Here is a 21,591-nt window from a genome sequence, read left to right on the forward strand (position 1 = left end):
GCATGTATGTGGGTACTCTGTGCCACTTAACAGTCAGTTTCCCAGAGGTTTTGCCATGTTCAAGCTTTAAACAGATCTGTTAAAACTTTGTAGAAAAAAAAAAGCCAGAAATATTTGGCTGTTTGCCCAGGTATTGTATGAATGATAAAACGTATCTTTCTGCATTTTCAAAGCCATGTGTTCCTTTAAATATACCTGACAGCTCTAAGCGTTTTAGCAACACAACTTTTACAATGAGTTTTGGGTAAATCTGCGGCTTCAGCCATTCACCTACCAGTTCCTGCACCATGCAGCCCAGCTGACCCCGTAGTTCCTGGAAATGCCCGTAGTTCTTGGACAATGCCCACTCTGCCTTGCTTGCCTCTACAGCACAGGAATACAGAACAGGGGTAGGCAGGATGGCCCTGCAAAACTTATACCATACATCTCATCTGTGCATCCATAGCACTGCCAATGCATTCTCTGCATATACCCCCCACACACAACAGATCCGATGCTTCCTCATTACAAAAGATTCACTGTGTATGTAATGGAGGGCCAGCCCACGTGTCCTGTGAGTCCAGAATTGTCAGATCTCTTGTGCACACAGAGATCAGCTCCGTGTTAACAGCACATCTCCCACACACAACGAACCAGTGCAATCTTTCCCAGTGACACAGTGGAAGATAACATTTAAATATATATAAAGTCAACCTTATTACTAGGGGAAAACACTTTTCTGTTATAAAACACACTATGGTTATTCAAGAATGTTCTATTCAGTCATGTATATACCCCAGGCAGTTATTTTCATTGTTTTTCAATGGATCAGGGCAGACTATGATATTTCAGGGCATACAAAGAATAAGGCAATACTAGCTTTTGATCCTGAAGAACAAAAGGCCTGCATTAACCTATGTGCAAAGACAGGAGAGCTGGCAAAATGGGGGGGGGGGCAGGGCGAGGGAAGAGAATCTGTCAGATCTTTGAAGTAATCCAAGGTCAAAAGTTTCCTGTTAAGAATATATGAGCAATGTGAACTTACCCTACCCAGGAAGCCACCTCACAAGGTAAACATTTTCAGAAGACAAGTCCTTGAAACTCTTCATAGTGTCAAAGGTTGAAATAAGCAAAGTGGTGGCTGGTTTAAGGCATCTCTCCCTTGAAATGTCCAAACTTCCTTGATTTTCAGAGACATTTTGCAGAGAATGCCAACAAAAGCCCCGTTGGTATATATGAAAAGAGCCTGCACTCTTGGAATAAATAAAGGGATTCAAGTCAAGCCTCAAGGAACAGAAAAACCAACACAAACCACCCCCCACCCTCCAAAAAAAAATAAAAAATCAGATACTTCTAAAAAATTAAAGTGACAAGTATCCAAAAATGTGAGCTATCAAAATTGCCCATTAGAACAGAATCACAGTGCTTTAGTAATAGCTGAAGCCTTGAAGACCTTTCCACCCATCAGGTGTTCATTATTTGCTTCAGCTGAATTGCCAGAGCAGCTTCCATGAACTTGCCAGCACTAAGCCTGCTCGTATCACTCTCCAAGCAGTTTATGTCAAGAGGCTAAGTTTGCACTGAAGCTGACAGCGGGTGCTCACACAAATCCTTTTAGCAATTTAGCAAAGAGTTAATGATGGTTACCTGAAAGTATCCAAGACATCCTCCTGTTTAAAATTGTAGAATTTTGTTGCCTTTACGTATAAACTTAAGAAAACTCAGACTTATGGGAACAACAGTATAACAATGCTTCCAAACAGTTGTCACTTAATTACACATACATTGTTTTCATTTGCTCAGACCAAAGTTATTATTTTCACTTTTTCATTGCTAATTCAATAGGATATTAAGCACATGAAAAGTTTTAAGTACACAGATAGGACCATTAAATTAGGCCTATTCAGACAGGTAATACAGCTTCATACTGACTTAAGTACCTAAAACAGTACCTACAATTAGAAAAGAAACACAGAGAGGAAGTTTCTAAAAAGAAGAGCTTGAAGGGACATAAAGCATACAGCAGATGCACTATCAGATTTCTTCATACGGAGGCACTGCTACAACAGTGTTGTTTCTTCAAAGAGGTAGCCCCTCAACAACATAAAAATATACAGATTTTCAAACACAGTGAAATATTTTCTAATATGAACATCCTAAAAAAGGGAAATCAATAAATGGCATGAAAAACTTCAAAGACGGACCTCCTGTCAATGACAGAGGTTCTTCAGTGATGTAAAGTCTTTGAAGAAGGACTCCCAGTGCTGGGAAACCTTTGAAGTGACAGAAAGCAGACATTTATAATTACAGAAAGGTGCGGTGTCCAGCAGAGATAGTAAAAAGATATAACTGGGGTATGTGTGGGGGAGGTTGAGCGGTGGCTTGGGCCCTGAGTGACCCTGTTTACTTGAAGCCTAAAAGCCTGCAAGGTCAACTCTATATCCATATGAAAGAGACAATTTGTGAAATGGAGATGTGGGTAGGGCTTAGAAACCAAATTACTGCAGCTTTCACACTTCTAGCATATGTTTATTAAACAAAGCATCTCTCTCTTTTTCTCACTACCCTAGATTCCAGCACACACATAACTACACAGCCCATTTTCACTTTGCAGCCTATAGTTCCCCTGAGGGGATAGCTGGGCTTGTTATGTCCATTGGCTCCAAAGCTGGCTTGTACTATGAAGCGGGGTAGTCCAGCTTTACAGATATTCATCTACATGTTTTTCATGAGTGTATTGCTCCTTCCTGAAATTTTTACTTCCCTCTTCTCCCCTGCTCCCTGGCTATTTTTTTTATAAAGTGATACAGAAATCCAGAGAAGTGAAAAATTATATTCTGGAAAAAAACTGTGAACTGTCTGGATTCTGGAGTTCTTTGAATTCTTGGCTACTTGAAAGGAAAAATGTGAAAGTTTAATTTACAGGAATAGATTTTTGGTTTCCCCTCAGACTACAAGGTAAGTCTCTGCCTTGTTTTCGGAGCAGAGCAGGGTGTGCCCATGCTCTGAGCAGTCTGAAAGCAGAAGTCATTTTAACATGGTATTGAGCTCACACTAGCGTGCCCAGCTGAGAGACAGAGTTAACAGCTCAGTCTTGTCCCTGCCTTTCATATCTCCACACCTCCTGGTTGTCCCAAAGCACAGGCCCAGGTCTCTTGCTTCTGCCCCAAAGATCACATAGCTACATCCAAAATATTCATTTCTAGCTTATTCCCTGCCTGTGACATGCTAGAAAGACAACATTTACAGAAAAACATCAGCCTCTGATGCCAGCCAAGATTTTCTGTGACGTTGAAACAAAAGGCAAGCAAGCAAATCAGCAAGATGCTGCCACCTCATTTGAACTCGCTTGGTCTTTCTTCTACAGCTGGACCAGGATCTGGAAGCAGGGCTGTTCACAGTGGGCTGACACGGGCCCTCCAGCCAAGAGGTCTGCACTCTTCTGCTCTTGTGTGAGAAGGACACCAGAGCATCCTGTTCCTCCATGGCCTATAGCTCTGCCTGTGAGCCTCAACTCCATCCAGTGCCCAGGCAGGAGGAAAATGAACTACCAAAAAGCAAAAACCAGCTCCTTTTTCCTTGTACTTCCCTGCAGCTTACGTAGCTAAGTACTTCCAAGCAAAGGTTGGTAGAAGATGTCATCCTTTTAACACTGAAATAAAACACATGGACAATGATACTTGCTAACTTTTACACAGCACATGGCATCCACAGATCTCAAATCCAGTGACTAACCCAGTTTATGAATGGGAAAACTGAGGTCCTGGACAGAAATTCAGGCTAGCTCTGTAAAAAACAAAGTCTTAGCACAAACATACCACCGTTTATTACTGCAGGAAATTCAGAGTAGACAGCATTTGAGTCTATTTTTGTCTTTAGATAACCTTCAGTCCCAGGTTAAGGTCAGAACTAGAGAAAATAATACCAAAGTCCAATGCAGTCTTTAGAGAATTGCTGAAGCTTATTTTGTTGAACTCTTCTTTTGCTGGCCAGACAGCAACCATGTAATTAGGATAACTATGCAATAGTGTTTTTAAGGGAGTGCTATAGAGAAAAACTCAAACTACAGTACATATAAAAGCACTGTATTTGTTTTCTCATGCATCAACAATTTAGTTTTTCTTCTGTTCAGGAGGTTGGCCTGAAGGGAATAAGGGAAAGGAAATCACAAAGATTATTACCTTTTTATAACTATCTTTCTAAAAGTTATGGCATCGGCTACACGAGGTGTGTAGTAAAAAGGAAAAAAAAATCCTAAATACCAATGGAGAGACCGTATGGAAACTCAGAAGCAATTAACATGCAGACAAAATTTTTAAGAGTAGTGATGAAATTAAGTATTGTTGCCAGAAGATGTTTACTATTTAAAATATCTTTCAGGTCTTTCAAAATATTGCTTGGAGGATTTGGCATGACAAAGAAAGCAGATGTCAGATAACACATAACACATCAAGAAAACAATAATATATTCTGAGCTTAAGAGTCCTGCTGGTGATATGGGACAAAAATATGCCTGGGCAATCTGAAATAGCTTTTAAATAAAACAAAACCAAAACAAATTTAGATGTTATTTTTGAAGTGCCTACACATCATGTAAATTTTGTGCTACAAAAAGTTAGGCAACAGACAGGATGAACTCAGCAAAAACTGAATTACCCTAAATGCAACAGATCAGTGGAAATTGTTTTCTGATGTGTAGTATTTGCTAGCTGCGTAATATGCACTGATAAGATTCAGAACATCTGAAGTACGTATGGTACACAGTGCTGTTTATACCACAGCTGTCTAATGCCAACACTTTCATAAAACAAGCACCCTAAATCCACAGCTGGACATCATTACAAAAAGGTGGGTGCAAATGTATAGACCTTTCCAAACTGAGAAGCAAGGATACCTTCCTCATGGCTGCTGCATGACAATCCTTTTGCACGCTTAGCAATATCACGTTCAGTGTGTTCTGGCATGTGATATGACATGTAAAGATCTGCATCCATTAAGATACCTGTCTTTTCTCCTCCTCATCCCTATTACTGGGATCTCTTAGGAGTCACATACCAGTTGTTCCTCGCTTTCATACCCTGGATTCTAGGCTGTGTCTGCAGTCAGTACAGCAAAGCACAGACTACTAAGAGCAGTGGCTTTCCCCCTGTGTAGAATGAGGACATGCTCTCTGCTGATGATTTGAATTGCAGCCACAGTACACCTTGGACAACAGCACAGGACCAGAAGTCATGGTACCATAACAGCCATTTGGGTAATGCCTCACTTACAAATGAGACCAGAGGAAAACAAAATTATGTTTAGTGCACTAATTACATCACAGGGACATCCTCATGACATAGTAAGAAAGGTATCTAAGTGACCTTCCACAGAGGAACCAGTAGTGAGGCCTTAAAACGAGGACCAAAACACCCTGAATTTAATAACAAAAAATAAACCATGAGCAGACAGTACTATGATTCAGAAGAGGGAGGCTAGAATACCAGTACCAGTATTTCTTGTAATTGGAAAGACTTTATGGCTCATTTCAGGGGCAGATAACTGCTGTCGCTCATCTTACGGGTAAGAGGAACTTGAACAACAGGCTCAGTTGGCAGGTAGGGTGGGCTACCTTATTCATGCATTTAAAAGAAAAAAATTGTCACATTTGGCCGTAGTCAAGAGATCAAGAGAAAGAGTAGTACAGAATGACCCAAAGTTATATGCCTAGTTCATATTCCAGGTTTTTACTGTAGATGATAATAAATTCAGTGAGTTTGCCAAGATGTCATCTTTGTCATATTCCTTTTTGCTGTTCTTTCCTTATATTTTGCCTGAGAACACAAGAATCAGATTTATGAAAAATGTATGCTGTTGTCAAGTACATACAAGTAATTTCTGTGAAGTGTTAACTAAGAAGGACCTATCTGCCAAAATTTAAGTATATGTTTGTTTTTAAGCACTTTTTATTTTCATTCTTCTGTGGGAATCATCAAAATATGATAATGTATTGTTTAAATTCTAAACTTCAAATATAATAAACTAACCTGAGACAGGACTAATGCTGAGAACTCAGTAATTCTTCTTATACCCATTGGATTTCAGGCACCTCTCAAGCTCCCAAATGCCTTTCAGATCCTAGAGATGTCTCACAAAAAAAACAACCAACCAAAACCAAAAAACAGACTTTTAATTTTTTTCAAATATCAATCAGAATACATTGCTTGCTTCATTAAATAGCCTCTTCCAAACATACAGGAGCTGTACATAATGGAAACTTGAAACGCTGTATTAGCAGCTGACTGCATAAATCTATAAAATCCAGACATTACGAAACTTCTCTGAAACAGATTTAACCATTATATTCAATTCTATCAGGTAACATCTACATACAGTTTCCAAAATATGTTCATTTTTTTTAATATCAATAAGAACAAAGAGCATGGATCAGACCTCTAGTATTCTTTATGCAGAAACCACAAACAGGAATCACTTGCTCGGAGTGCACTATATTACAGCCTTACCCTGCAAATGGTGATGCATGTGTGAAATCCAAAGTCAGTAACTGTGAAAACTAATTTTATCAATATTAGCAGGATTAAATCTACTTTTGAATATTAACTGCTTAGCAGCACTGACCTGATACATGAAATATAACAGAAAGGAGAGGATAAAAGTTACCATGGAACAGAAAATGATCATCAGTTTAGTTGCATCTTTCTTTGGACTTTAGCTGGTTCTGGCTACAGTCTGCGTGTCCTTTGTGAAAGACAACCGAGTGTTTGAAATGAAAAGCAGCGGACAAGAGTAAGACTTCAAAGATCACAGCATCAAGATTTCTAGGGCTTTCCAGGCATCAAGTATGAAATGGATATTCAGCTATTTAGCAGTGAAAAGGCAGCAAAATAAAAGCATGCTTTCACAAGCAACTCTGGGCAAAGAGCAAAACACAAGTTGATTAATGGTTGGGATATGGACCAAGTTCGGTGTTAGAGAAAGTACGTCTGAGGCTTATCTCCAGCACGTGGCTTTTTGCACATACCTTCAGTAGGTGTCTTAGGGCTCAGTTCCACTGCCTAAACATGGCTCTGTCTTCAACCCACGGAGATGGCAGATACAACAGAAGACATGCAGATACCAGAACTTTCTGGAATAGCAGCTTTAGGCCAGGAGAACATAGTAAGGCTTCTTAAATGTCGTTAGACTGCTATATGGAGGCAACTGAATGCTCCTGCCCCCCATGGTATGTGGGGATGCAGCTCTGAAGCGCAACCCAGAAAACCTGTCCCAGTTCCTGTAAGCACTGATGTGTTTTGTCTGCAAGTTTCCTAGGCCCACCTTAAAACTTGCTCCTTAACCCTGGGCAGGTCAGTGCTTTGACTTAGGATCCACAGATCAGATGACGCACTACAGGACCAATCCAACATGCAACTGTACATAAGCAAATCTCACTAAACATAGCAGCAGCTAGAAGTTCCCTCAAAAACTTGGGGAATGAGGCTCACTGTCAGTCTCACTTCCCTAAGACAACAGATCAGCAGCCACTGTGTTTATGCAGGGTCTGAAGGATAGTAACATTGCCTTCTGCAGTAAAGCAATGCCTAGTGAAGTACCCTAGCCAGCAGGATTGTTTAGAATTAAGTGATTATCCACTCACAGATGTCTAAGTCTTCTTATGTGCCAGGTGATGCCTGACCTCCAGGTCACCTAATGCTGTGCTGCTCCCTGAGCTCCCAGTCCACTGATCAGCCAGGCTCACTCCACCCTGGCTGCAGGGTCAACCCTTCCCTCCAAAACCAGGGCACGGCCACTGTATGACAAAAGCCTGAATCCCACATCACGCACGAGTCAGATCACAGCGCAGGTGTGCACTTATGTCCCACAGTTCAGATAACTTCTTACGGTCATACCACGTCTCGGCGATGGCGATGACTGCCCTTCCTCAGGCACGTTGGGGTGGGTACAGACCCTAACAATTAGGAGGTTTTAGCTGCTGTGATGAGAAGGGCTGTCTATGACTCAAGGCAAAATGAATTCAATTCCCACGGCTGCTAAATGACAAAGACTTCAGAGATACCACTCTTCCACTTTGAAGGATAGCAGGACACAGAACAGGAGGGGAAGAGGTGAGCCTCATCCTAAAGGAAGGATGGCTACTTAGAATCTCCCCTCTGCTATTTTTTTTCTAAAGGGAAACCACACGGTCCAAAAAGCCACAGGGAAAAAGGAAAGCAACAAGGGAGCAGAAGATTGTTCGTGCTTCTGTATGCTCTAGATTCCTCGCAAATAACAGGGATTTGTTATGTTGCAGGAAAACTGAGCATCTAGCTGGAGCCCTCCTGCAGAAATCAAGGCCCGAAGTGTGTAGGTCGTTGACCTTACCTGATTTTCAAGGGCATTTTTCTGAGCTCTTTTGCAAACTGTGTTATCTCAACTTCAGTGGCAGTACCAGTCTAAAATCCAGAGCACAAAAGTCAGGTATCTCCTAGACTGTTCGCTTTCTTTTGTGTTTTTCTGTCAATATTATAATACAATATATACGGAGACTAACTTTTAGAGGGTTTGGAATTAATCTGTTCATATTGCTATTGTTTGGAGAGCACGCATTTTTCTAAGAATCGCCTACCTCTCGTATCCATAAACTATGCACAGTATGGTGGGTTGGATAACATCAAAGGAAGCAGATCTTTTTCAGTAATATATTGTATTCCGTAAATCAGCTTGAAAGGTATTTTTGAGCTCATTTTGATTTTTATGTTTTCTTTTTCCTGCTGCTTGATGTAAAACTGACAAAGTAAAACTGACAATAAGCTGCAGAAAGATGCAAGCTTCCTAGTACAGAAGAGTAAACATTTCTCTTAACAGATGGAGTCATTTTCGCTTTTATTATCATTAACAAACTTCAAAACTCTATGCAAGTGGAGGAGCCAACAAGCTAGCAGTGTACTCCTGGGTGTTGCTTTACTGCTACGTTTTTACAGATACTTGTATATTATCTTTAGAAGATCATGTAAATTAAGACAGTGTCAGCTACACATATAGGGCATCCTTGAGGCCTGCAGTCCAATACTTTGAGCAGGACCGCAGAAATCAGACTGTGAAGGATAAGACCGAGTACAGTCTTTGAGTCACTAAACTGTTACCACTCAAAAGCCAGTATTTTCCACCCCACAGCAACACTGAACTGCAGTTATTGCCGGCTCTCTAGCACAAAACAGCTGCATTGTTTATGTAGCACACAGATGACATTAAGAAAGCAAATATATAGATTGAAAACGGGGCAGTAATGCAAATAAGGCCACTGCTGAAGTGGAGCGAGGAAACGCTTGGGGGAGCAAATCCTTGGGGGAGACCTGATGCCTGAGTTGGCAAAGCTGTGCAGCTAAACTTTATTTGCAAAGAAGGACAAGAACCAAAATGCCCACAGAATCAGTTCTTTGTCCCAGTCTTTATGGATCTTTCCCATGTAAACCATCCCTGCCTTTTTCACAGCATAGTCAGAGACAGTTGTTATTCTCAGCCCACGATCTATTGCTAGTAATGCATATGTTACTGAAAGCAGCATCACACAATTGTGGAATCATTGTTTCAGTTAGGAAAATTACTGTAAATAATTTTATTTGGCTGTCCAGTCTGTCTACAACATGCTTATTTTTTTCTACTGTATAAAGACATCTAGCATTTGGAGATGTTCTATGTAAATTATTTTTTAGAGGAATACACGTTATGAACCACAAGGGTTTTAAACTACAACTGCATTTCCAGACTCATTGAAACTGCCCCAAATTTAGATATAAAAGCTCCTTGTACAATTTTTCCTTCAAATTTTCTATTATTTTATACAGCCAAGTAGCTGGTGGTAAATTGTAAACATAGCTAAAACCTGCAGAGATCCTTTTATAAAGAGTTTAAAAAGCCATTTAAGATTTAAGCCACTGGATTATTAATTTACTTCAGCATTTGTGAGCTGTAAAACTACAGCTATAGCGTTTTGTTTTCATGTGTAGCTTGTAGACTTTACTCATCATAAAAAGGATTTTTTTGTTTGTTTTCACAATAACTTTTTGCTACACATTTCTTTTAGCTACAGACTAATTTGTAAGAGCATTTTGTGTGCCTGAAACGGGCAGCAATTTAATTTTCTTTTTGCTTCTTTAATGTATCAGCAGAATCAGTTAGATGCTGCAAATGAGTGAGGAATAATAATATCCAGAGAAAATTACAGAAATAAAGAGTAAATAACTCAGTGTTAAAGAAGAATTAATATAATGGGATCACTCAGAAACTATCAGGATCATTAATGAAATTAAAGTATAACCCATACTAATTTAAAAATTCAGTTAAAGGCTACACTTAAAATTACTAAATGTCAGGGGAAAATATTTAAATTATGAAAATAATTATTATAAAGCTCTGACTGGAAAGTACCCATTTACACAAGCCTAAAGTCACCCATTGAGTTTATATGCATTGATACTCACGCTATATTATTGAGCACAAAATTATTAAGGGAAATGGCTTAGTTCCATTTACTTTTAAATATAATTGTGATACAAATAAATATACAAATACACTTTTACTGTATTTCTTGGATTAGCTCCATCTGACTCTTCTGATACTTTGAAATTAATTTGATTTTCTGAAATATATACACTTGTACATGTACTTAAGGGATAGATTTACTGACAACATGTAGGGTGTTGAGGGGGTGATAGCAGCGTATCAGGGATGAGGCTGAATTGCTGCTGGGTTCTTTGAGTTCCTGTCCATCATACATCATACACTTACATCCACCAACCACCACCCCACATATATACACACCTGCAAAGCATGTGCAAACATGACTGTCTCTGAATCACTGACCAAGCTTTCTGTGCAAATACCAGCAAAATTTTCAAACATAATTTTTAACAACTAACAAAGATTTTGTGACTGTACTCTAAAAGGAAGTTGGCAAATAGTTAAACTCTGAGAAGAGGGCCTGGAAAACCTGCTACTGGTGAGAGACTAAAGCAGCTGAAGAGATGATTAATATATGTCAGGATTACAAGGTGACACCTCAAACCCATGGATGTCTTGACTGATCTTCAACGGAGAGAAGACAGATTTTCCCCACAGTTTATGGGAGTGTAGGAAGAAAAGGTTGTAGGCAGAAGTAACACCAGTTATTTGATGTGAGTCATTGAATAGTTGAAGCTACAGAAGCTGTCTTTACCTAATAACTGGAAGATTTCCTAGCCACTTGAATTCTATCAACCACATTTGGGTGTCTTCACTAAGCTCATACAGTTCAACCAAAACCAGTGTATCTAATGGGGAAAGCAGGCCAAATTCTAGGGCATGGTTATGCAGAAAGTCTGAGCAAATTTTTACAGTCCTTTCTTTTAGATATAGAGTCCAATTCTGATAACTAATTCATATTGTAGGTATCTATTGTGCTTCACTGTCACAGCACTGTCGAATTTTAAATCCTGGAAATGCTACTGGTAGACTTACTTTCTTCCCTGCTGGCCCCATGCCTTCCCTATTTATCTTTATGTTGTTGTCCCATATATTTCCTATTTGTCCCTATTTGTCCTGAGCACAAGGGAAAGAGTGGGAGAATTGAAGTTGGCAGAAAAGGAGTTGAAAAGACAATACCATTCAGGGTTTTTTATAAAATCAGTCCAATGAGGACAATAAGGTAAATAACCCCTTCGTGTACTGTACACCAATTACAAACCGTATTTGCTGTCAGTGACAACCTTCCGGCCACCTCCAGAGTCCTTCCACAATTACAGCGAATTGCTAAGATACCAAAAAACAGGTGATAAAGTCAGTAAATATGTAAAATTTGAAGTGGCTTGTTGAGCTCAATGGAGTTACTCCAAAGTTAGAACAGCAAAACTACAGCCAGAATCCAGATATACATGACAAATTACTGTAAATAATATCTTTCAGATGTCTGGATAGACTCTCTAAAGACTCTTCAAGTATAATCAAATAAATACTCCTGGTCAATCACAGCACTATTAAAACATACAATCAGAATGGTCATGGTCTCTCAAACATAATTGATTTTGTCCAGTTTGTGAAAAGAAACATTTTGGGAGAGAAGCAAGAGTTGAGAGGGGCTTTGTTTTGGGTGGGTTTTTTTTGTTGTTTTAGGTGACCTCATAATTTATTTCCAAATCTGGAACAGTCTGTTCTTTTCCTTTAAAAACAAACTGGAAAAAAATGTGGCTTTAAAAACAAAGACAAATCTGCAGAAAGACTTTGCTGAGGGTATTTCTCCTTCATCCTGTTTGAGATGATCAAACAGTAGGTTTTCTTTTAAAGTATTCATTGGCTCTCTTATAGCTACTATATTCAATTATATTTAATGTACTTTAAAGCTACATAAAAAATGTGGAACAGAGGAAAGGAAGAGAAAGGGCATTACCCCATTACAGGTCATCTTCTGGTCAAAAAATATTTTGCTGTCCAGGGAAGTTTACAACTTCAATCCTTTGACGGCACTTTAAAGAAAATAAAAGTAGATATTAACACAAAACACACAAGTATATATATGAGATGAATCGTGTGTGTGTGTGTATATATATATATATATCATGTATATGTATGAGATGAATCATTAATTTCCCCTAGTAATTTAGTGATATCAATTACTGAGTTATTTTGCCTGCCTTTTTGTCAGGATGTGACCCTAGCCCAGTTCCTTTAAAGTTTTACAGATGCAATTTCCATTAGAAGCAGCGGAGGCAAAAAGGGAGAGAGAGAAGAGGAAACTAACACATATTTTCTCTGCAATATGCAAACTTAGCTAGAAAAAACAGCAGAACACCTCACTCGAAGCCAATTTTTCAAAATATAACTGTGCAAAACACCAAATGCAAAACCAAGACTGTTAGGTAAATCACACCACCTCCAGCCCCTGACACAATCAGAGAGCAAACAGAGCAGGAATCAAACAGCGAGTGGTTTCTTTGTTCACAGATCCAAGCTCTTCCTCGCCAGCGCTCAGCTCACATCACTCTCGCTTTCTCCCTCCCTCTCTTTGCTCTGTCCCAGAGCAACACTAGCCGTGATTCTGCAGGTAACACTTTGTTTTTTCATCTTGGTCTTTCACTGCCCACGGTGCAGCTACTCACAGGCATGCTCCTTTCAAACTGCCCAGCAAAATCCTTCCATACATATAACTAAGCTTTTCTCTGACCTGCCATATGGCTTGTCTTTTGCATTGTCAATTCCCAAACAATTCAGTTTTTCACTCTAAATATGAATTTTCCTATATCTTCTATTCACCCTTCACTGTCAGGTAGCTGTCAGAGGCTGCTTGCTTTGAAATCTCTGTCCTAATGATGATGCATGAGAAGAATATAACCCCTGGCAGGTATGTTTAGTAACAGACTGAAAGCAGACCTTAGAACAGAAAAATATGTAAAAGGATAGAGTTATGAAACCTAATAACAAAATAGATACTGCATTTTAAAATATTTTAAGTCATATGGGCCTCAGAAAGAATCAATAGCTAACACTTTCAAAAGCTCCAGGTTAATTTTTAAAATACTATTGGAAGCATATATGATTTTGACCTCATTAACCGGAAAGGTAGGAAGCATGGTTTAACTTGTTTGAAAGGCAGTGGTGGCAACAGTCGCAGCGAACTACTCCTTTTGCCGAGATCCAGGAAGGACTGTGCCTTAGTTCCTGAACTTCTCCTGAGCTCTCTGGTTACTTCACTAATTCCTACCTGAGTTTACTGGTGGACAAAAGGAGGGAACAATGCAGCTTTGCATTGGACCTCACATAATTTCTTGACTTCACAAAGCTTCCACTGGATCTGAGTTCAGGGGCTTGCAAAGGTCAAAGCAGCATTTTATCCAAAAGAGTTGGCGTATAAGTAGTTAACAAGCATAAATACCTGATAAGAAGTTGTACAATTTTGAAAGGGGTAGGGGATAAAATAATTCAGAATAACAGGACTAAACGAAGAGAAACAAAATTCAGTCAAAAGATCACACGTGAACAAGTGTGACTATTTAGTGCAGGTTCACTTCAAACCAAAACCAAATGAATCAGCAGGCGAGTTATCTGAAGCAAAAAGTGCCTGAATAAAAAGAAGCAAAGTATAAAATAGGAGCTGCAAAAATTACTAAAATGTGGACTCCTTCATGAAAATTAATGCTACCATAATGCTAATAGATATATAACACACAGGAACAATTTGTGCATTTGCAGTAGAGCAACACAGACAAGAACTTTCTTCTCCCTGCTTTAGCAACATAAAAATAATTACTTATAATAATGCTGTTTACCAACCTTAATGCATGTACAGTATACCAAATATTGCCCTGCCTCATGGTGAAACTGTCTACCTTCTTCCTTGCCTGCGTCTCATCCAGCCCAGACTTTCTTCTCTACCCCGGCCCACAACTACTGCTGCTTTACTACCAGCAAGACTCCAGCACATCCTGACCCCAGGATTTTACTATGGAAATTTTTCTCATTCCTATACGTCTGGCCTTTTCTTGTCTCTTTGAGCTCATCTTTATCGTAGTCCCACTGTGACAGTCCCCTATCTACAGGAAGTCCTATTTCTACAACTACAACAACTTGTTAGTGATTACTGCCCTGAACCCACACTAGATCTGCCATTTGTGAAGTTTCCCTCCATGTTTCTGTTCTGTCAGCAGCCATTTTTTCCACTGATTTCACTGTTCATTTAGCTTTCTGTCACTGCCCTCGTGCAAGGAACTCCTTGACAGCTTACAAAAAGAGGCCTTTTTTCCACACCTTCGTAATTTGGCAGACTCTCCTACCGCCTCATTCCTCTAGGAACTTGCAAACATAGCAGGCATCTGACTTTCCTAATTGCCCTGTCATAGAGAAAGAAAAAGTAAGCACCTTTCAAACTGCTTGTAACATTACCATCCAAGGGAAGTAGTCTGAATTGTTTAAAACCAGACAGTACAAAGCATCACACAGTACATGGGGAAAACCCAATGTTGGCAAGGGACTAAACTTGGCAACTTAAAAGGTGTTTTCTTTCTCCACTTTTTGTGATATCCTGAAGTGCTTTTCTGTGCTAAGGTAGAAATTGGCACTTGGAGGCAAACCTTTTTTCCAATGTAAATAATGGCTCTAGGTTACATCATGTGACTTTACTTCCTTACCTTAGGTATCTATCTGCAAGTGTCGCTTCAATTATCCTTAGTGATTTTATTAGTTATTCCTTTAGTACCTGGGGAAGATCTACTTTTCTCTCCCGTTCAGTGTACTGGAGGGATTCAACAGAGGTCATGGGAGCAAAAACGCAGCTCTGCAGCCACCTCAAGTCTTAATTCCTTTAAGAATTGGGTCTCTCCAAACTATATGCTAACTGCCACAGTGCTGGTCACCTCTCAAATTCTGTTTTGCCTTCTCTGTCAAATGCAGATGAAGTGCATGCTTCCATGAGAGGAGACAGGAGAGCACTGCTGGCTGGGGAAGGCGTGGGGAGCATGCACATTTGTGTACCACATGGGAATGCAGATGCCTGGCGAAGCAGAGAGGAGCAGAACAAGTGGAGAAGTCACGATCTGTAATCAAGCAGTACCTTTTTCCCCATGGAGGAGGAGTGCAGGAAGAATGCCTCCAGGGTCTCTTGGCTCCACAGTCCCTCCATGACCAGAAGGGTGCTTTCTTCACACACATAGACCTCCAGGGTTTAGCTGAAGTACTCACCCTGTGACCAGAGATGGGTTAGACTTGAACCCTAACACCTACAATTAGTCCTCAGAGCCTTCATTTCATTCTTTACATTATTTACATTAATAAACATCTGACTGAACCACTTTCCAGGCTCTTCTGTTGATTTATGTACCAGTTTTAATTTTTTCTCTCAGGTAGTTGAAGAGTTTCAGCTGCTGAAAAAACCAAACAAACCAAAAAGCCAGTGAACACGCCAAGAGGAGAGCAGGGCTAATATCTTGTAGCCTTTATGCATCTTCTGAGGCTCTGTGTAAATTGTAAGGCCTCTTTCTTCTTTTACTGCACACTGTTGGCATAGTTGGAGCAGGAATCTTGTAATGTCAGCCGAGAGGACCCACGCAGAGTCACCGAAGCCCCAGGAAGAAAAGAATTAACAGCCTTCAAAAATGGAAAAGTTTTAAAAAGAGATATTTAAAAGGTTTGACTTGCAGCCAAGTGTTAAACAGTAAATACAAGTTTTAAGTGTCTTAACGATTGAGATGAAGTATCATAATTCAGCAGCATGGAATGGGACCTCTTACTGGGAGAGGCTAAAGAAGAAAACTGAACCAGTACAAAAGGAACCCCCTCTAGGGAAGATCTCACACATTTGGGCCTGGAGTCTAGTTAGAGTAGGCCAAAACCTGATACTTTTATCTCCAACCTTTGACCCTGACATCTGGAAACTTAGTTTGAGTCAAACAGAAGGAAGTTTTCTTTTCTATTTCAAATACTTTATAGAAGAAAAACTTCAAGTATCTACAGTCAAGTCTGTTAGTACAAACTACTTTTATTTGTGCACTTGTAGTGAACTCTAAAATATGGAACATTTGTGCAGGAAATGCATGCGTCAGAACTTTTGGGAAAAGAGAGTAACTTGGTGAGACTGGCACATTGTTCGATGCTTGTATGGGATCCAGATAACAGCCCAGATAAACATCTCCAAGGGGGTGCTGAAGAGTATAAAAGGTCCAGTTCCTTTGATGTTCTTAGATGTTCTCATTTAATAGCTATCAGCCCCGGTGCCAGAAATAACAACATGTTTAAACATTCTGTATCAAAACACAAATTAAATTCATTTAGCATAACCTGTGTTTCCAAAGTTCATTTTCATCTTTAGCTGGAACACTAAGTGTGATGTAACTCATGTTCTTCCTGGCAGTTATTTTCATTATTATGTTTATTACTCATTTAAGAGACTTCTTTTTTTTTTTTTTTTTTTTGAACAGAGGGATTAATGAATTTAGACTGCACATTATAACATCAAAAGCTTTGGTTTCAAATAAGCCCATCTGAGCTACAGGAGATTTTCTCTCCTTATATGAAGCTAAACAGCAACTTCAAAAACATATCTCAGTTATAGTATTATTTTCTAGTTGACTGAAGTCATGGGGTTTATGTCAACCTGTTATATTTGCATATAATAAATGGCTACTTATTTGTATTGTCCGAGCGACTCCTTTAACCCACAGTCTGTTTAGAAGTCAGATGCTTTCCACAGATACCAGCTCTCTCCTCAGAAGGATTTCTGATCATGTGAAAGAACAAAAAATAATAATAAAGGGACCTCTTGTTCAGGATTCAAACGATTGTTCGAGATCAGTTCATCAGTAGTGGTGAAGACACATGCAAGCATTTTAACATCATGTTGCTCAGGCCATTATTAAAATTTTATAGCAAACAAGAAAATACTAAACAAAGAACGCAATACATAAGATTTAGCAAAAAAAATTCTAACCTGATATGTTCCTTTTGATCACTAAGACTTCTGTTTACAAGTGAAATATTTTTTTTCATCCACTATTGATTAATGGCAAATGTGCAAATTCTCATTGGATGTGCATACAGAGGTCTCAGAATCAGCCTAACTTCATAACTGAAGGCAGAAATCTGCAGGATTTTCTGTTTAATAGAGCTCTTTAGGATACATGAAGTCCCTCATCAGTTATTTTACTAGAAATATTAGAATATTGCTTAGCATGCTGGCCAAAATACCAAATTATTCCAGGTAAAGTATTTCACTGGTTATTTTCGGTGAGTCTAGACAGCTTTACAGCACTGCTTTTAAAAGAGTGTAATGCCCACGTTAAAGGTCCTGCCTCTGCGTTTCCCCATGCAGAGAGAACACCTCTCATGTCAGTGGAAAATACAGGCCTCAGCTAAGGAAATTATGTCAAAAGCTTCACCTTTTATTGTCCTGAGAATTTTATTGTGTTTGAAGGAATTCAGTCAGTAGGAAGCATCTATACCCATCTGCCATCAAAACCAAAGTACCATCTCTGAAACTGTTAAAAATTCACTTACGTAACTTGAAGTTGCTGTGGATAAACACCATGAAAGACCAAATTTTTTAGAAAATTTTTAGAAAACTTTAGCGAATTCCTCTTTGGAAGCAGGTACCTGCTTAATCGTCTCTGGTCTAGAAAATAGGCACTCTTGCAGGAGATGTAAGCAAATGGAAAATTGCTCTGTCGTTGTGAACTATGAGAACGGAGGAGTTCTGCTCCTTATTGTTTTACACAAGACTGCATAAAACATTTTTGCAGTTTCTGAGATTTTCATCCTGCCTCTCAAAATGAGTTCAGCAATTGCTATCTCATCCCCATACTAGAACAACTAATAGCACTGTATGAAACACCCCTCATGCCTTCCACCCCAGTCTCAAGTTCCTATGAACTATGAAGTCCTCTCTTCGTGTGCAGTTTGCAGTTCTCTACTAGCCTCTTACAGCTCTATTTTTCATAAAGGTGGCCTAACAGAAGGAAGCACACAGCCACTAAAAACACTATCCCGTGCACTTTGGGAACACATCCCAGTTAATACTTACATTACTGCAGAATAAAAAGAAGTCCTTTCCACAGTCTTAGCTTTGGGCCACTTCACCTCAAGGAGCAGACTGCTTCTCCCCTTACCTTACCTTCTGGTCCTCACAGAAGGCTGGCCATCCTGTTGAGACTATTGTCCACATGAGTACAGTTGACTGCTCTACAGCCGGCCAGCCTGTTTCAATAGCTCTGGCTGACATGTCATTTGGTTCTTCGTTCTTAGGTAACTCAGGCTCTAAGGGGAAGGACATGCTATATCAACTTAAAGGTTTTGGTTTAATAAGACAGCATTCACATTTGCTTTCTTGAAACCCAGAGCTGTGGCATATGATCATTTCCAGGTTTACAGCTAGGCTGTAATTATTGATGCACATACTCGTAGTACCTAGACTCATTACCAAAGGTTACAGTTATTTCTTTTTAAGTTTTACTTTAGCATGCTCCAACCACACAGTGCACTAGAAGATAGAAGGTCAGGTGGCCTTTTAGTCAGTGATCCATCTCTCAGCTCTGTTACATGAACAACGTAAACAACTTGGAGAATTATTGACCTGTTTTATTTTACGTATCAGTGTTGGGAGGAGAAGGAAAGGTTGATACAGAAATTAAGGCAACCAAGGAAAAAAACCACAGAAATAATTTGATGTACTCATCTGTATTTTAGTATGCAGGAAAACTAGGTAAAATGATATAGATGGGAGAGATCTAATTCTCTCTTTTCTTCACAGCTCCAAACCCAAATAAATAGCAGGAGTGCTGAGCCAGATAGGTTTTTCCATTTCCTATATTTTCTTATGTCTTAACTCTACAGTACAGCAAGGAGTGCATTCTCCTTTTGAAGCACAGACCTAGCATTAACATTTATGGGAGTTATGCACACATCAAAAGAAAAACCTACTTTAAGCAATTTATAAATCTGAATATTTTTTCTCTGACCAGTGCACTTGTAGGATTATCTATAGGAAAGCGCCAAAATTTCTCATGTTATTTCTGCTGCTGAATACCTGTAAAAGGAAAGAAAAAAGGAGAGAGAGAGAGAGTATGAGAGAATGAGAGAGAGAGAGAGAGAGAGATGGGAGTAGAAGGGGGGTGGGAAGGGGGAGAGGGGGAGAGAGAGACAAACGCCCAGCAGATGTGAAAACTCTTTAAAATAGTTTCTATTCTTCTTGGTATGTTTTCCTTAGCATTTCAGGGACCAAAAGCATATTTGTTTATGTTTAGAGCTGTTTGTAGAAGTGTTTCCCTTCCCGACAAGACCTTTTCATTGCTTTTTGTCCACTTGAACTTGTGCCATGTACACATTCCTTAAGTTGTTTAAACCCTCTGTACATAATGCCATGAAGAACTTGTACTCCCTTCCACTTTTTCAGTGCTTTCTGATCCTACAAATTAATGTATGCTCCCATCATTATTTTGTGATTAAAACCCCTTGATCTTTCATACATGCAAAAAAGAATTCCTTGGTCATACGTTCCCATTAGAGAGAGAGCTGATTAAAGGAGTCCCTTATTCAGTTCCATTCTATTCCTTTCCAGTTTAATCTCTTGGAGAAATAACGCCACTTCCTTTTCCTTGCTTCTTCCCTTGACTATTTTTAATAGATTTTGCCCATACATATTCTCTTTTATCTGATGTGTAAATTTAAATTCAGCAAAAAAAGTAAATTTAAGCTCTTCCTTTAGAAAAGTAAGGTGGTTTTGTGACCATTTAACAACTTTCACTATAAAGTCACCGTAAATTTGCTCTTGGCCATAGGGCCAAAAGTCCCTGCTGAGAATCTCTTGGATCACAGCCTTGGATTCAGTGGAGGGTCAGTGAATCAGGGATGTTTCAAAAAAAAAAAAAAAAAAAAGTAAATATTCTGGGCTCCACAAATAGACACTTTCCAGTGATGCCATGTTTCTTCAGCAAATGCACTGTCCTTGCTGCTATTCAAGACAAATCTGACACCACGATTATATGGGAGTTGTCAGCTTATACTGCAAAGGACCTTGGTTGTCTTCTCTGTCTGTAAACTGCACAGCTCAACAGTCCACACTCATCAGAGATGCTACTGCCAGCTGGTATTAGATTTGCAGTACTAAACCCCACAATTCCCCACTCCATTTCTCATTATATTGTTTAGTCCCTCTAGAGGGCTTTATTTCATGAGTTGTAGAGTAAATTAACCCCAGCAAAGCATTGGGCTTGCTGTGGCTGGATTGATCTGGTCCCTTATTTACAGCTGTCTTGGGTACGTCTACATTCTCCTGGCATCTGCAATGTGGACCCTAATTTAGGCCACTGACTCAGGCCAGAGATCTTTCCTACAACACAGGTTATCTGTCACCACCTGTTTTTAGAGAAAGGAGACCTGATGGATGGCCACTTGAACAGTTTGGTACTGGAGATGTTTTCTATACCTGTTTCTGGTCATGAAATACTATTCTTCCATCAAGCAGAAACTTAAGGCTGGCCAAGTAAACTTCCTCCGAAGTACAGCAAAAGGGGTGTTTCTTTGAAATATGACTGATGTTCATGTGAGGTTTGCTGCTGTCTTCAGAAATAGTGACAAAATATTAATCAGGCTGTCAGACAGAGAGCAAGAGCAGTGAGATGTACAGGGATTATGTTTGCATTACAAAATCACCGTGCAAAAATACAAAGATTTCCTTGTCAAAACTTTGCAAAGCCAAGATAAGAAGTTAGTATATACAAGGCAATTAATAAAACAAAATGACAAAAGTAGTAGTTGGCATATTAGTTCCTACTTGGGTGCTAGCAATCAGATCCCGTGAAATAAAAAAGAATTTTAGATGTAAGCTAAAACATTTATTACAGGTGCTTAATCATGAAATCCGCTTAATCGGGACATTTCCCAGGGAACCAAATTAAGCCTAATGATACTTAATGGCAAGGACTGCTGCTTAATTGGGGTGGTAATTCCAGTTAATTGGGATTCCTGCAGGTGAGTAAATGGTACTCAAATAGAGATACTGTATCTGGCCTTCATGATGTTCTGATATTGGTGGTGCTTTGTCTTCCCTAAAACAGCCTCTCCTGCTACTGGATCAGCAAAGCAAAATTACTTCTGTGCTCCCATTTTGGTCCTTTCAAG

Source organism: Haliaeetus leucocephalus, unplaced genomic scaffold (genome assembly GCF_000737465.1).
Source record: "Haliaeetus leucocephalus isolate CR32 unplaced genomic scaffold, Haliaeetus_leucocephalus-4.0 Scaffold240, whole genome shotgun sequence".
Classification (NCBI taxonomy): Eukaryota; Metazoa; Chordata; class Aves; order Accipitriformes; family Accipitridae; genus Haliaeetus; species Haliaeetus leucocephalus.